We start from the raw sequence: 15324 nt of genomic DNA on the forward strand, positions 1-15324 counted from the left end.
ATTGCACATTCGCAATACAGCAAAGTGATACACATCAGTCATTACAGTAGCTCTCCCTTTTTAGTCACTGCATTAAGGCAAAGAGCACAGCAGACAGAGGACTACAGACAAAATACAATAACAACTCCATCTACCAGGTCCAGAAGCCTTTAGAAGCAGGCCTATACACCATGCATTCAGAGCATTAAGAAAGATGAATTAAGCATTAGAAGTCCAGCTGAGGCTCCATGACCGGAGACAAACCCAGGCCAAAAACCAACTAATGACACCATAAGGGTTAAGGCCCCTATCTTAATTTCCATATCAGAGATGATTCTACATTCATTCCAATCCTGTTAGTTTGACTTGTGTCAGTGAGGCTCCTCTGGTTGCAGCACAGAGCAAAGAGGATCTGAGAGCCCGGCACTCCCACTAATGAGGTCCAGAGTGCTGCAGATAGCTGCCTTTCAGGCAACACAATAGACAGACAGTCAAGATACAGCGTTTCCCTCCAACAGACCCATCCACTGCACTTTAGAACTTGTTATTAAGTCTTTCCATACACTTGCAGTATGAGCGTGTACAAGCACTTATAGTCTCACACATCTGCAACACACATGTGCACACATCATATACAGTGGGGCAAAAAAGTATTTAGTCAGCCACCAATTGTGCAAGTTCTCCCACTTAAAAAGATGAGAGAGGCCTGTAATTTCCATCGTAGGTACACTTCAACTATGACAGACAAAATGAGAAAAAAAATCCAGAAAATCACATTGTAGGATTTTTAATGAATTTATTTGCAAATTATGGTGGAAAATAAGTATTTGGTCAATAACAAAAGTTTCTCAATACTTTGTCATTGCCAACAAAGGGTATATAACAGAGGTCAAACATTTTCTGTAAGTCTTCACAAGGTTTTCACACACTGTTGCTGGTTATTTTCTCCCATTCCTCCATGCAAATCTCCTCTAGAGCAGTGATGTTTTGGGGCTGTTGCTGGGCGACATGGACTTTCAACTCCCTCCAAAGATTTTCTATGTGGTTGAGATCTGGAGACTGGCTAGGCCACTCCAGGACCTTGAAATGCTTCTTACGAAGCCACTCCTTCGTTGCCCGGGCGGTGTGTTTGGGACCATTGTCATGCTGAAAGACCGAGCCACGTTTCATCTTCAATGCGGGGCAGCAGGGAAGCCTAGTGGTTAGAGCGTTGGACTAGTAACCGGAAGATTGCAAGTTCAAACCCCTGAGCTGACAAGGTACAAATCTGTCGTTCTGCCCCCGAACAGGCAGTTAACCCACTGTTCCTAGGCCGTCATTGAAAATAAGAATTTGTTCTTAACTGACCTGCCTGGTTAAATAAAGGTCAAATAAAAAAAATTAAAATGCCCTTGCTGATGGAAGGAAGTTTTCACTCAAAATCTCACGATACATGGCCCCATTCATTCTTTCCTTTACACGGATCAGTCGTCCTGGTCCCTTTGCAGAAAAACAGCCCCAAAGCATGTTTCCACCCCCATACTTCACAGTAGGTATGGTGTTCTTTGGATGCAACTCAGCATTCTTTGTCCTCCAAACACGACGAGTTGAGTTTTTACCAAAAAGTTATATTTTGGTTTCATCTGACCATTTGACATTCTCCCAATCTTCTTCTGGATCATCCAAATGCTCTCTATAGCAAACTTCAGACGGGCCTGGGCATGTACTGGCTTAAGCAGGGGGACTCGTCTGGCACTGCAGGATTTGAGTCCCTGGCGGCGTAGTGTGTTACTGATGGTAGGCTTTGTTACTTTGGTCCCAGCTCTCTGCAGGTCATTCACTAGGTCCCCCCGTGTGGTTCTGGGATTTTTGCTCACCGTTCTTGTGATCATTTTGACCCCACGGGGTGAGATCTTGCGTGGAGCCCCAGATGGAGGGAGATTATCAGTGGTCTTGTATGTCTTCCATTTTCTAATAATTGCTCCCACAGTTGATTTCTTCAAACCAAGCTCCTTACCTATTGCAGATTCAGTCTTCCCAGCCTGGTGCAGGTCTACAATTTTGTTTCTGGCGTCCTTGCTCTTTGGTCTTGGCCATAGTGGAGTTTGGAGTGTGACTGTTTGAGGTTGTGGACAGGTGTCTTTTATACTGATAACAAGTTCAAACAGGTGCCATTAATACAGGTAACGAGTGGAGGACAGAGGAGCCTCTTAATGAAGAAGTTACAGGACTGTGAGAGCCAGAAATCTTGCTTGTTTGTAGGTGACCAAATACTTATTTTCCAGCATAATTTGCAAATAAATTCATTAAAAATCCTACAATGTGATTTTCTGGATTTTTTCCCCTCATTTTGTCTGTCATAGTTGAAGTGTACCTATGATAAAAATTACTGGCCTCTCTCATCTTTTTAAGTGGGAGAACTTGCCCAATTGGTGGCTGACTAAATACTTTTTTGCCCCACAGTATTTCCGTTAATTCCCGTATATTCCCGTTAATTCCCACGGAAAGTTTCCACCTCTGAATATTCCCAAAAATGTGCAACCCTAATCCGTACACACATATTATATATCATGCACATACATCCGTACGCACACATTATATATCATGCACACACACCCGTACACACACACACAAATCATATATCAAGCACATACATCCGTACACACACATTATATATCATGCACAAACAATCGTACACACGCATCATATATCATGCACACACAACCGTACACGTGTCGTATAGCCTGCACACACAACCGTACACGAGTCATATATCATGCACACACAACCGTACACGTGTCGTATAGCCTGCACACACAACCGTACACGAGTCATATATCATGCACACACAACCGTACACATGTGTCATATAGCCTGCTATCACTACTATCTGTATCAGTCTTTTTCTGATTGAGCAACATGAAGGGCATACACACAAAAACAGACTCAAACTACACTGATTCACTAACAAGGGCAGTGATGAAACAGTCTGGAGAGGACTAACTGTAAGTTGGTTTTGCAGGCGATGCCCCCTTAAATTTTGCATGATAAGTGGACAGCGCAGTCACGATCAATAATGATGAAACCTAGATGTCACGATCAATAATGACGTAACCTAGATGTCACGATCAATAATGATGAAACCTACACTGAGTGTATAAAACAATATTGAGTTGCACCCCCACCCCCCTTTGTCCTCAGAACAGCCTCAATTCGTTGGGGCATGGACTCTCAAAAGGTGTCGAAAGGTTCCACAGGGAGGCTGGCCCATGTTGACTCCAATGCTTCCCATAGTTGTGTCAAGATGACTCAATGTCCTTTGGGTGGTGGACCATTCTTGATACACATGGGAAACTGTTGAGTGAAAAACCCAGCAGCATTGCAGTTCTTCACACACTCAAACTGGTGCGCCTGGCACCTACTACCATATCCTGATCAAAGGCACTTCAATCTTTTGTCTTGCCCATTCACCCTCTGAATGGCACACATACACAATCCATGTCTCAATAGTCTCAAGGCTTAAAAGTCATTCTTTAACCTGTACTCTCCCCTTCCTCTGACTGAAATGGATTTAACAGGTGACATCAATAAGGGATCATAGCTTTTACCTGGATTCACCTGGTCAGTCTGTCATGGAAAGAACAGTGTTGATAATGTTTTGTACACAGAGTATATGCACGGCCTCTTCAGAGAGGACCAAATTAAACAAAATGCCATAGGCAGTTGGGTGTGCATACTTTGTGTACATTTCTGCAGTCATTATCAGCAAAAAGGGATCATAGTCATACTGTAGTGCAGACATCACAAAGAACCTGGCTGCTCCTCCATCTTTCCACAAGGAACAACAGACATCAGCCAACCCCCCCCACATGCCTACCCAACAGGAACTGTCAGTCACCCTCTGCCCACATGCTGGCTGCCCAGCACGCACTCCAATTGGTTATCTTCTTTCACTTGCAAATTGACCTGTGCATTATTGATGAGTTTGTGTGGATGGAGAGATACAGGCGCTCCCTAACTAACGGGTCCGCTGTTAATTCGACCCAGGTGCAGCCCTACCCTACAGCATGGCACAGTGGAAGTCATCAAGACAAGGACAGGATCGAAGTACAGCACTGGTGGCCATATGTAGAAATTGTAGCAGATTGTCATTAAATTGTGACTGCTGTCACACTGGACCTAAAGATAACAAAGGTCCTTGGGCAGTGGAGAGGAGATGGAGAGGGGCTGGAGGGGTCACTGAGTCATCAGTCATGGGGAGTGGGAGGGGTCATGGCAGCATGTCCTATTGAGGTCAAGCGGAGCAGAGTGTGTAATCAGCATTCTGACGCGATGCTGCTAGGTGAATGTCAACAGATTCTCAGCTACTGTACCTATGGCACCCAATCACACTGGAGGATGCAAGTATCTGATAGCTGACATCACTGTCTCACTATAGGCCTATATGTATGTCTTCATCTGCCACAGTTACAACAATGAGTTGGGTTTACACACACTTAACAATCCTGACATCCTGAGTGAATACACTGATACCTGACAAGGACATAAAGTTAGGCTCGACTTCTTTGTAGATGTTCATTGGTTGGCAGTCAGTACAGGCCTATGTCCGTACTAGAAATCTATGACGAAAGAAATTCATATCTATAAACACACTGGCCTATATCGTTAGCACATGAATCAACTTAAAGTGAGTGATCTAAAAGGCCCTTCATTTAATCTGACGTTTAACTCCTTTTCAATTACAATCATATAAACCCACATTAACTGGTTATGTTGTTATGTGTCGGTTAGGGAGAGAATCCAATTTGGAACAATGCAGACAAGGGTTTATTGTCTACCTACCTACAGTATCCCTCCCCCGTCTGTCTGCATCCATTTCACCCCCACGGCTCAATCCTAGATGCTGCCCTTCCTTTTATTCGTTTTTATTGTTTATTAATGATCCCAGTCTAATGCTTTCATCTCATCTAAATGCAGATGAATCACAGCCTGGGTGGAAGGAGAAAGCAGAACCAACCAAATTACATCTCTTTGGGCTTTAATGAAATAAAGCAGCACCACTCCCTTTCTTAGGCAACATCAAATAGCCTGTGTTCAAAGATCTAAGCCCAGGCTAATTAAGATCCAACCTAATACTTTACTTTGTGTGAATATGTGACTCGATTTATCAGTTTGGTAAACAACTGGGAAGTGGAGATCCATCCTACTTCTCTCTATTCTGTATCAATCAATCAGATTGATTTCATAAAGCCCTTTTTACATCAGCAGCTGTATGGAACCACAAAACCATGGAAGCTACCATTGGGGACATAGCCGAGGTGTTCTTTGCAATTCCATTTCTTCAAATATCTTCCAGTATATTTGCCACTGCATCCAACCAAGGACCTGAGTCTGTTTATAAGGACAGCACTCCAGCGCAGGAGCCATTCTCCTCAAATTGAGGATGCAAGGAAAAAATAATTAACTGCCAGCACTTATATTTTCAACACGGTGGAAGAAGAGTAAAAGGCTTATATTTTCAACACGGTGGAAGAAGAGTAAAAGGCTTATATTTTCAACACGGTGGAAGAAGAGTAAAAGGCTTATATTTTCAACACGGTGGAAGAAGAGTAAAAGGCTTATATTTTCAACACGGTGGAAGAAGAGTAAAAGGCTTATATTTTCAACACGGTGGAAGAAGAGTAAAAGGCTTATATTTTCAACACGGTGGAAGAAGAGTAAAAGGCTTATATTTTCAACACGGTGGAAGAAGAGTAAAAGGCTTATATTTTCAACACGGTGGAAGAAGAGTAAAAGGCTTATATTTTCAACACGGTAGAAGAAGAGTAAAAGGCTTATATTTTCAACACGGTGGAAGAAGAGTAAAAGGCTTATATTTTCAACACGGTGGAAGAAGAGTAAAAGGCTTATATTTTCAACACGGTGGAAGAAGAGTAAAATGCTTCCATGATCATTCTTCCATATCACAAATACTCAAGTTTTGTCAAGCACAGCAGAATGGATGAGGAGGAGGCCCAGATCTAGGACAACACTGCTTTGATATGGCATCTTGATAAGCTCCTCATTAAATATTTTCGATATGGGACCATAAATGCAATAATTCCAATGATTGACGTGCCTTCAAAAGAGTCAATCACACATAAAAACATATTCTGAGGCACAGGCTTGTTCATGGTTTTAAATTCAGTCCCATTTCCCCCATGTATCTCCTTAAACACCCCAGTATTTATTCACCAAGACAATTATGCTTAGCCAACACACTCCAAAACAAAAAAAACAGAGGACACAAAATGACCCCTTGTGCCATCTGAAGTGCTTTTTCCACAGAGGCCGGAACTGAGAAAGTACATTTCAAGCTAATGCAGTTAGCAACCGGACCTTTCCTCTCTGCTCAGCTCTGCTCTGCGCTCATATCCAGGCAGCTCTCTAGACTCTGCCAATTGTTCTCTTCGCTTTAAAGTGTTCAGCAGGCGGGTGGGTGGGGGAACAACAGACCCTCCAGTGTAAGACGAAATCGGCGTTCTTCGACCTGCCCCCTCCTCCATCATTTCTCCCTCCTCACTTATTCTCCTCCATTCACATGGATGCTGGTATTTCAGCAGCAGCAGCACTGCATTCTCTCCTCTATAAATAGGGAGGAAGGGACAGCATGTTTATTGGCTGCCATGGAAACTGATCAGGAACATTAGGCTTGGAAATTAAATTGATTCTGAACAATTCTGGTTCTGAGAAATTTGAAGAGGAGAGAAATTAAGCACTGTATACGACTGCTAAAGATGAAGGCTAAAATACAAGGAGGATTCAGACTAGTCAATTCAAACATGTTCAGTAGAATTAATCCCAGTTTAACCAATTGACATGATTTTATTTCCTTTTACAGTAAATGCAGGCATAAGCAAATAAGAGAGGCCAGGGTCATGTGGTAAGACTGAGTAAGACATTTACAGCCTTCCGTGCAAATTGTGGCATTTTCTTTTTAATCTCTCCTAATGAACATGGAGCAACATATTGATGTCAACAGCCATAAATGCAATAGAAGTTCCAAAATAGACAATATTATCTCAAACTTGATGAGATAATGACAGGTGTTAGGCAAGGTAGTATCAAGGTGGATCTAGACCAGGCCTGGGCAATTATTGTCCATGGAGGGCCACATGAGAATATATTTTTTCCATCACGGGCCAGAATCATATTACAGGATTATACATCATGTGTATGACTGTATTGGCAGATATATATATAATAATATATATATACCCACACTGTAAATCACATCCAGATATGCTACTTAATTTACTTTTTTAACATGCACAGAAATAAACCACACCTGTGTTTTCCTTTTAGTAGGTACTTTGATTATTAAACATGCAATGAACTACACAGAGGGAAAAGTACACTGTGCATTCAGCACCACGGACAGAACTCTTGTTAACGGGTATGCCCAAAAACACAAGAAAGAGAGAGAGCTCAACATTACATTTAAAACTACTCAATCAGTGTAAGGAGTGAAGTCTCTGACATCACCTCTCTAGTCAATGCCCATCAGGTATAGTTTCTGATGTCGCTATGCGCAGGATTGCTGAGAGGTGAGAGTCAGTAAAAGATGATCTGTGCCTTGACTTATTATATTTCATCACTGAAAATGTCTGTTCACATACATAAGATGACCCAAACAGTACAAACATCTTCTGAGCATGACTCCTAATCTTTGGAAAGTTTTGTGAATCGAGAGATGCATAGAACCTCATCAGTGACAATGTTTTGAATAGTTCTCCAATCACTGCATCAGATTGAAGATCGATAAGCTCAAGTTGCAGGTCAGTGGGAGAGATATCCACATTCACAAGGTGAAAGGATAGGAAACCAACATGTCATTTTCCAAAACTTTGAAATCCTAAAAACGACGAGAAAACTCATTGTTCAAAGCACACAGCAGTGATGTATACTTCTCCCGCTGGTCATCTGATAGGGAACAGACTAGTAGTGTCGAAAGGTGGGTGAGATTGTTGGCTTCTACTTGGCGGGTCAGGAGGAGTCATTTTTAGTTGAAGGCTTTGACAAGGCTGTATACATGTAATGTGCAAAAACGCCCTTCCCTTGTAGTTCGGAATTCAGTTCATTCATAAGGGCCATGATGTCCACGAAGAATCAGCCAACCATTCTTTATCTTGCAGTTGAGGGCAGCTTTCATTTGCAAAAACTCAGCAATCTCCGACTTCAGGTCTCACACCCTTTTAAGCACCTTCTCCAAACTCAGCCATCTCATGTTTGTGTGGTAGGGGAGATCTGCATGACCCGACTCCGTCTCTTCCAACAGTGAGACAAACTGCCTGTGGTTTAAAGATTTTGCTCTTATGAAGTTTACCACTTTAGTGACTGTATCCACATGGCTCATTTTCAGAACACATTTACAGAGAACCTCCTGATGAATAATGCAATGCAGGAAATGAATGTTCTGATCTACGTTCAGCTCAGCTACTTGATCTTGTATCCTTTTCAAAAGGCCAATGTTGTTTCCTGTGAAGTTTGGGCACCCATCAGTGGTCACACTGGATAACTTTTCAAAACTCAGTCCTAGCTTTGCCACACACTTATTAACCTCCTCCAATAAATCTTTCCCTGTGGTTGTGCTCTTCATTGACTGCACTGAAGCAAGTTCCTCTAATATCAAAGCCTGGGGTTATGCCTCGGAAGAATATCAACAACTGTGCCGTGTCACGTGCATCACTGCTCTCATCCAGGGCCAAGGAGAAATAGGTGAAATCCTTTTTCTTGTCTTTCAACTGTTGTCCCATATTCTCTGTGAATACGACGTGTCACTGTTCATCTTGACAGGGGAAAAAACTTCAAACAGCTCTTTCTTGTCGGGTCAAAGTATTGCTGCAGAGTCAATGAAACATTCTTTAATGATTTCGCCCTCAGTGAATGGCTTACTATGTTTAGCAATTTTGTGGGACAATACAGAGCTAGCTCTCGCAATTCTGTTGTTTGTTGAATGCATTTTTGTGAAAAGTCCTTGCTGCTTTTGCAACTGAGAAAGCAACTCTTTCGATGCACTTGCCCTCTGCTCAGAAGACATATTCCTATATTTCTCTGAATGCTTTGTCTGGAAGAGTAGGGACAAGCTGTGGTCTTTGAAGACAGCGATGCTCTCTTTGCACACTAAGCACACAGCTTTCCCTGATACGTCAATAAAAGAAACATTTCGATGTCCACTCTTGCTGGAACACTACATTCATTGTCTACTTTCCTTTTCTTTGAAAAACAATTTTTTTGCGCAATTTCTAACTAGCTACTATTTGTAACTGTGACGTGTGTGTCAGCCTGACAGTCACTGTCTGTCCTCGTGCAGTTGTTATTTATACGCGAATTCAAAATATATGTCCCACAAGCGGTGGGAGTTCAATCATTACACAAATGGTGAGTATTCAAAACTTTACGATCGCAAATTCTTTAAGTGATCTGAGCATGATTCCGCGGGCCATATTGAATCAGGTCGCGGGCCTGGCCTTTGCCCAGGCCTGATCTAGATGGATGTTATGAATGTCCTAGTATGTCCAAATGTCTTTCAATACAATTTCTCTTAGAAATCAATGAGGAAGTTCGGGGAGCAGCAGGAAGAGTGTATTATTTCAGAACAGAGGTGATAATATTGATAAGTGTGTGGCGTTTGTTGGCTGAGGCACAATGCGAATCCACACACACACACACACACACACTGGAAGGATTAACAAGGTGCAGACGACAATCCTCCACTGCAAAGTATTGATCGCAGGAAAAACCAACCGTGAAGAGAGGACTATACACTATACAATGCATTCGGAAAGTATTCACACCCCTTGACTTTTTCAACATTTTATTACATTACAGCCTTATTCTAAAATGTCTAATGTTTTTTTCCCTCATCAATCTACACACAATACCCCATAATTACAGAGCAAAAACCTTTTATTTTTTATTTTAGCAAATGTATATATATATCATTTTCTTTTTACTGTAATATCACATTTACATAGGTAAATTCTTCTCTGCAGATCTTCTCAAGCTGTCAGGTTGGATTGGGAGTGTCGCTACACAGCTATTTTCAGGTCTCTCCAGAGATGTTCGATCGGGTTCAAGTGGGCTCTGGCTGGGTCACTCAAGGACATGCAGAGACTCCGAAGCCACTCCTGTGTTGTCTTGACTGTGTGCTTAGGGTCATTGTGCTGTTGAAAGGTGAACCTTCGCCCAAGTCTGAGGTCCTGAGCAGGTTCTGTGCCTCGACACAATCCTGTCTCGAAGCTCTACGGACAATTTCTTCGACCTCATGGCTTGGTTTTTGCTCTGGCATGCTGTCAACTGTGGGACCTTATATAGACAGGTGTGTGCCTTCCAAATCATGTTCAATCAATTGAGTTTACCATTGGTGGACTCCAATCAAGTTGTAGAAACATCTCAAGGATGATTAATGGAAACAGGATGCACCTGAGCTCATAGCAAATGGTCTGAATACTTAAGTAAATAAGGTATTTCTGTTATTTATTTATTTTGCTCTGTCATTATAGGGTATTGTGTGTAGATTGATGAGAAAAATGTTTTATTTAATCAATTTTAGAATAAGGCTGTAACATAACATGTGGAAAACATCAGGGGGTCTGAATACTTTCCAAATGCTCTGTATATACAAAAGTATGTGGACACCCCTTCAAATTAGTGGATTTGGCCATTTCAGTGTGTATATAATCGAGCACACAGCCATGCAATCTCCATAGACAAGCATTGTCAGTAGAACGGCCTTACTGAAGAGCTCAGTGAATTTCAACGTGGCACCGTCATAGGATGCCACCTTTCCAACAAGTCAGTTCATAAAATTTCTGCCATACTAGAGCTGCCCCGGTAAATTGTAAGTGCTGTTACTGTGAAGAGGAAACATCTACAGCAAAAACGGCATTCCATGGCCGAGCAGCCACACAAGAGTAAGATTACCATGCGCAATGCCAAGCGTCGGCAGGAGTGGTGTAAAGCTCGCAGCCATTGGATTCTGAAGTAGTGGAAATGTGTTCTCTGCAGTGATGAATCACGCTTCACCATTTGGCAGTCCGACGGACAAATCTGGGTTTGGCGGATGCCAGGAGAACGCTACCTTCTCAAATGTATAGTGCCAACTGTTAAGTTTGGTGGAGGAGGAACAATGGTCTGGAGCTGTTTTTCATGGTTCGGGCTAGGCCCCTTAGTTCCAGTGAAGGGAAATCTTAACGCTACAGAATACAATGACATTCTAGACAATTCTGTGCCTCCAACTTTGTAGCAAAAGTTTTGGGAAGCCCCTTTCCTGTTTCAGCATGACAATGCCCCCAAGCACAAAGCAAAGTCCATGCAGAAATGGTTTGTTGAGATCGGTGTGGAAGAACTTGACTGGCCTGCACAGAGCCCTGACCTCAACCCCATCGAAAACACCTTTGGGATAAATTGGAACGCCGACTGCGAGCCAGGCCTAATCGTCCAACATCAGTGCCCAATCAGTGCCCGATCTCACTAATGCCCTCGGGGCTGAATGGAAGCAAGTCCCTGCAGCAATGTTCCAACATCTAGTGGAAAGCCTTCCCATAAGGCTGTTATAGCAGCAAAGGGGGGACCAACTTCATATTAATGCCCATGATTTTAGAATGAGATGTTCGACGAGCACATATCATTTGGTAATGTAGTGTACCACCACGGACACAGACATTACTTGCACACACTCAAAAACACACACATATAACCCATTCATTACACGCAGACGTTAGTATGCACCTACAGCTCAAGCAAGTGTGACAGGGGGCAGAAATATTTAGTAAATAAATAAATAGTCTCATCAAAGTTGATGATAGTTGAAAAGTGGATGAGGATTGGAACAGGTGAGGTGATGGACAGGCTGCTGGAAGAACACACAGACAGATGAACATCAATATCTGCTGTATAATATTAAACCACTAGACATGTGTGCCAAAGGACTAATAGAAAGCATTCTATTACTATGAAGATGGGGCTGACAATAATCAATGATTCCCACCTGACCTTCATGGGTCAGTCAACAAGCCTGGTGGGAAGCTATTTCTGTGGCTGCTGAGTTCAGGATGAACACAGCTAACTGAGCAGGGCTGGTAGAGTCACACTGAGATTGGGCTGGGGCTGAGGAGGGGACAACTGCATCTGAAACTATATCTCCACAGTCAATTACACTGTGACTGCATGTTACTCTATCCAGTCTAACAACAGAGAGTGTGAGTGGTAAAAAAGGCAACAGACTACAGGGTGTCGGAACGATCTGCGACTTATGTTTCCGAATCTCAGCCGAATCAGCCGTTGGTACTGGAGAGTTGAAAACGTGTGTCATTCATCATGACCACAAGGACATAGACAGACAGCATACTCTTCTATTGGCACAATAAGTACAGCCAGTAACCGACAGACAGACAAACATGAAGCAGAATGAGGAGCAAGAAACAAGATTACCAAGAGAAAAGTAAGTCCATAAATGTCATGCCCCCGAGTCTATTAATTACATTGGTGAAAAGGTGCTGAGCCCCTGATGATAAATAGAGAAGGAGCAGGATGCTTTGGGAACAAGGAAAGCATGTTTCTGGGGATAGGCCCAGGTCTGCATCAAGTGCTATTTGTAATTGTATTTATTAAGGATTAATTATCCCCATTAGCTGCTGCCAGCTGCTCTTCCTGGGGTCCAGCAACATTAAGGCAGTTAAATACAATTAAAAATAGTACATGACATTACATTTCATAACACCTTTCACAACACATTAAGTGTGTTCCCTCAGGCCACTACTCTACTACCACATAACTACAATACAAAACCCATGTGTATATGTGTGTGGAGTATGTGTATGTGTGTGTCTGTGTGTCTCTCTTCACAGTCCCTGCTGTTCCATAAGGTGTATTTTTAGCTATTTAAAAAAAAAAGAAAAAAATCGGATTCTACTGCTTGTATCAGTTACTTGATGTGGAATGTCGTCATGGCTCTATGTAGTACTGTGTGCCTCCCATATCCTGTTCTGGACTTGGGGCCTGTGAAGAGACCTGTGGTGGCATGTCTTGTAGAGTATGGATGGGTGTCTGAGGTGTGCTAATAGTTAAAACAGACAGCTCGGTGCAGTCAACATGTCAATATTTCTTACAAAAACAAGTAGTGATGAAGTCAATCTCTAGACATGAATGTTATTGATGTTAGCGCTCTGTGTACATTTAAGGTCCAGCCGTGCTGCCCTGTAAACGAGCCAATTGTAATTTTCCTAAATCCCTCTTTGTGGCACCTGACCAGACAACTGGACACTAGTCCAGGTGTGACAACACTGGGGCCTGTAGGACCTGGCTTGTTGATAGTGAGCTGCACTTTATTATGGACAGACTTCTCCCCATTTTAGCTACTGTTGCGTCAACATGTTTTGACCATGACAGTTTACAATCCAGGGTTAGGCCAAGCAGTTTAGTCACCTCAGCTTGCTCAATTTACACAGTATTCATTACAATACTTAGTTGAGGTTTAGGGTTTAGTGAATAATTTGCCCCAAATACAATGATTTTAGTTTTTTAAATATTTAGGACTTATTTTGGACTTATTTCTTGCTACCCACTCTGAAACTGACAGCAGCTCTTTGTTAAGTGTTGCAGTAATTCCACTCACTGTAGTAGCTGACGTGTATAGTGTTGAGTCCTTCGCATACATAGTACATACACACACACACTGGCTTTACTCAGAGCAAGTGGCAGGTCATTCGTAAAGATTGAAAAAAGTAAGGGGCCTAGACAGCTGCCCTGGGGAATTCCTGATTCTACCTGGATTATGTTGGAGATGCTTCCATTAAAGAACACCCTTTGTGTTCTGTTAGACAGGTAACTCTTTATTCACAATATAGCAGGGGGTGTAAAGCCCTAACACATATGTTTTTCCAGCAGCAGACTATGATTGATGATGTCAAAAGCTGCACTGAAGTCTAACAAAACAGCTCCTACAATCTTTTTATCATCAATTTCTCTCAGCCAATCATCAGTAATTTGTGTAAGTGCAGTGCATGTTGAATGTCCTTCCCTATAAGCGGCTAAAAGTCTGTTCATTTGTTTACTGTAAAATAGCATCGGGTCAAACACAATGTTTTCCAAAAGTTTACTACGGGTTGGTAACAGGCTGATTGGTCAGCTATTTGAGCAACACCATGGGGGTTTTACTATTCTTGGGTAGCGGAATTACTTTAGCTTCCCTCCAGGCCTGAGGGCACACACTTTCTTGTAGACTTCAATTGAAGATATAGCAAATAGGAGGGGCAATATCGTCCGCGATTATACTCAGTCATTTTCCATCCAAGTTGTCAGACCCAGGTGGCTTGTCACTGTTGATAGACAGCAATACTTTTTTCACCTCTTCCACACACTTTACAAAATTACAATGCTTGTCTTTCATAATTTGGTCATTTATACTTGGATGTGTAGTGTTGGCGTTTGTTGCTGGCATGCCTAACTTCGCTAATCTTGTCAATTAAAAAAATAATAGGCAAGATCTTTACTATGTATTAACAAAAGACACAACAACAAAAAAAGACTTCCTGAATCATAGCAAACACAACCTGTAACCTTGTGCTGGGTCGGGCTGCCTCTAACAAGGTCAAAGCATTGGTGTACCCACTGTGACTGACTTCAGATTGGCAGATCCTTCAGTTAGCCATGTCAAAACTAAATGAACTGGGGAAAGTCTTTGCTGTTAATATGGTGCTAAACATAACTGACACACAAGACAGCGACAGGAGTCTTCTCAATAACCCACACTAAGAAATAAACAGGCCAAGAGATTTCCCACACAGAGCTACTTTGTCATTCTGTAAGTGTTCAGGTTAAATCAATGATGCTGATAGGAACAGACAGCCGATGTAGTGAATTCAGATATGTTTCTCCGAGAGACAATAACGGTTATAGAAATGTAAACTTGGTCTTCGCAAATACATGGATGAACAACATCATTAAAGTGACATGGGCACTCTGATCTGCTTTCACAATACAATGTTTACTGGATGTGATGGGTTTGGGTTGTGGTGGGTGCTTTCAGGAACCTGATATCCTCTCAAACACACTGGCATATTCACACACTCTTCCACAATGGAAAGGGTGACTACTCCTTTCTCTCAGTGAGTACTCTCTGCACTAGTTTAAGTGCCTTAGTTATCAGTCAACATTGTCAAGATAAGGCTACATCAAGGTTAAAGTGGAAATCGATACAGTTACATATCGCAACTTGTTTTTTCATGGCTCTCTTGTCTCTCTGCAGCATGGTGAGCAATATGGAACATCAAATCGCAATAAAATCACAGTATCGAATTGCAATACATATAGAATTGTAATAAT

The 15324-nt window shown here is 42.2% G+C and overlaps 1 protein-coding gene across 2 annotated transcripts in view; it reads right to left on the minus strand.

Moving 5' to 3' along the window:
* The window catches only part of LOC112222085 (nucleolar protein 4-like), a 143369-nt gene that overhangs the window by 55100 nt on the left and 72945 nt on the right, over positions 1-15324 (minus strand). The window lies entirely within an intron of this gene.

This window comes from Oncorhynchus tshawytscha, linkage group LG22 (assembly GCF_018296145.1).
Source record: "Oncorhynchus tshawytscha isolate Ot180627B linkage group LG22, Otsh_v2.0, whole genome shotgun sequence".
NCBI classification, from domain to species: Eukaryota; Metazoa; Chordata; class Actinopteri; order Salmoniformes; family Salmonidae; genus Oncorhynchus; species Oncorhynchus tshawytscha.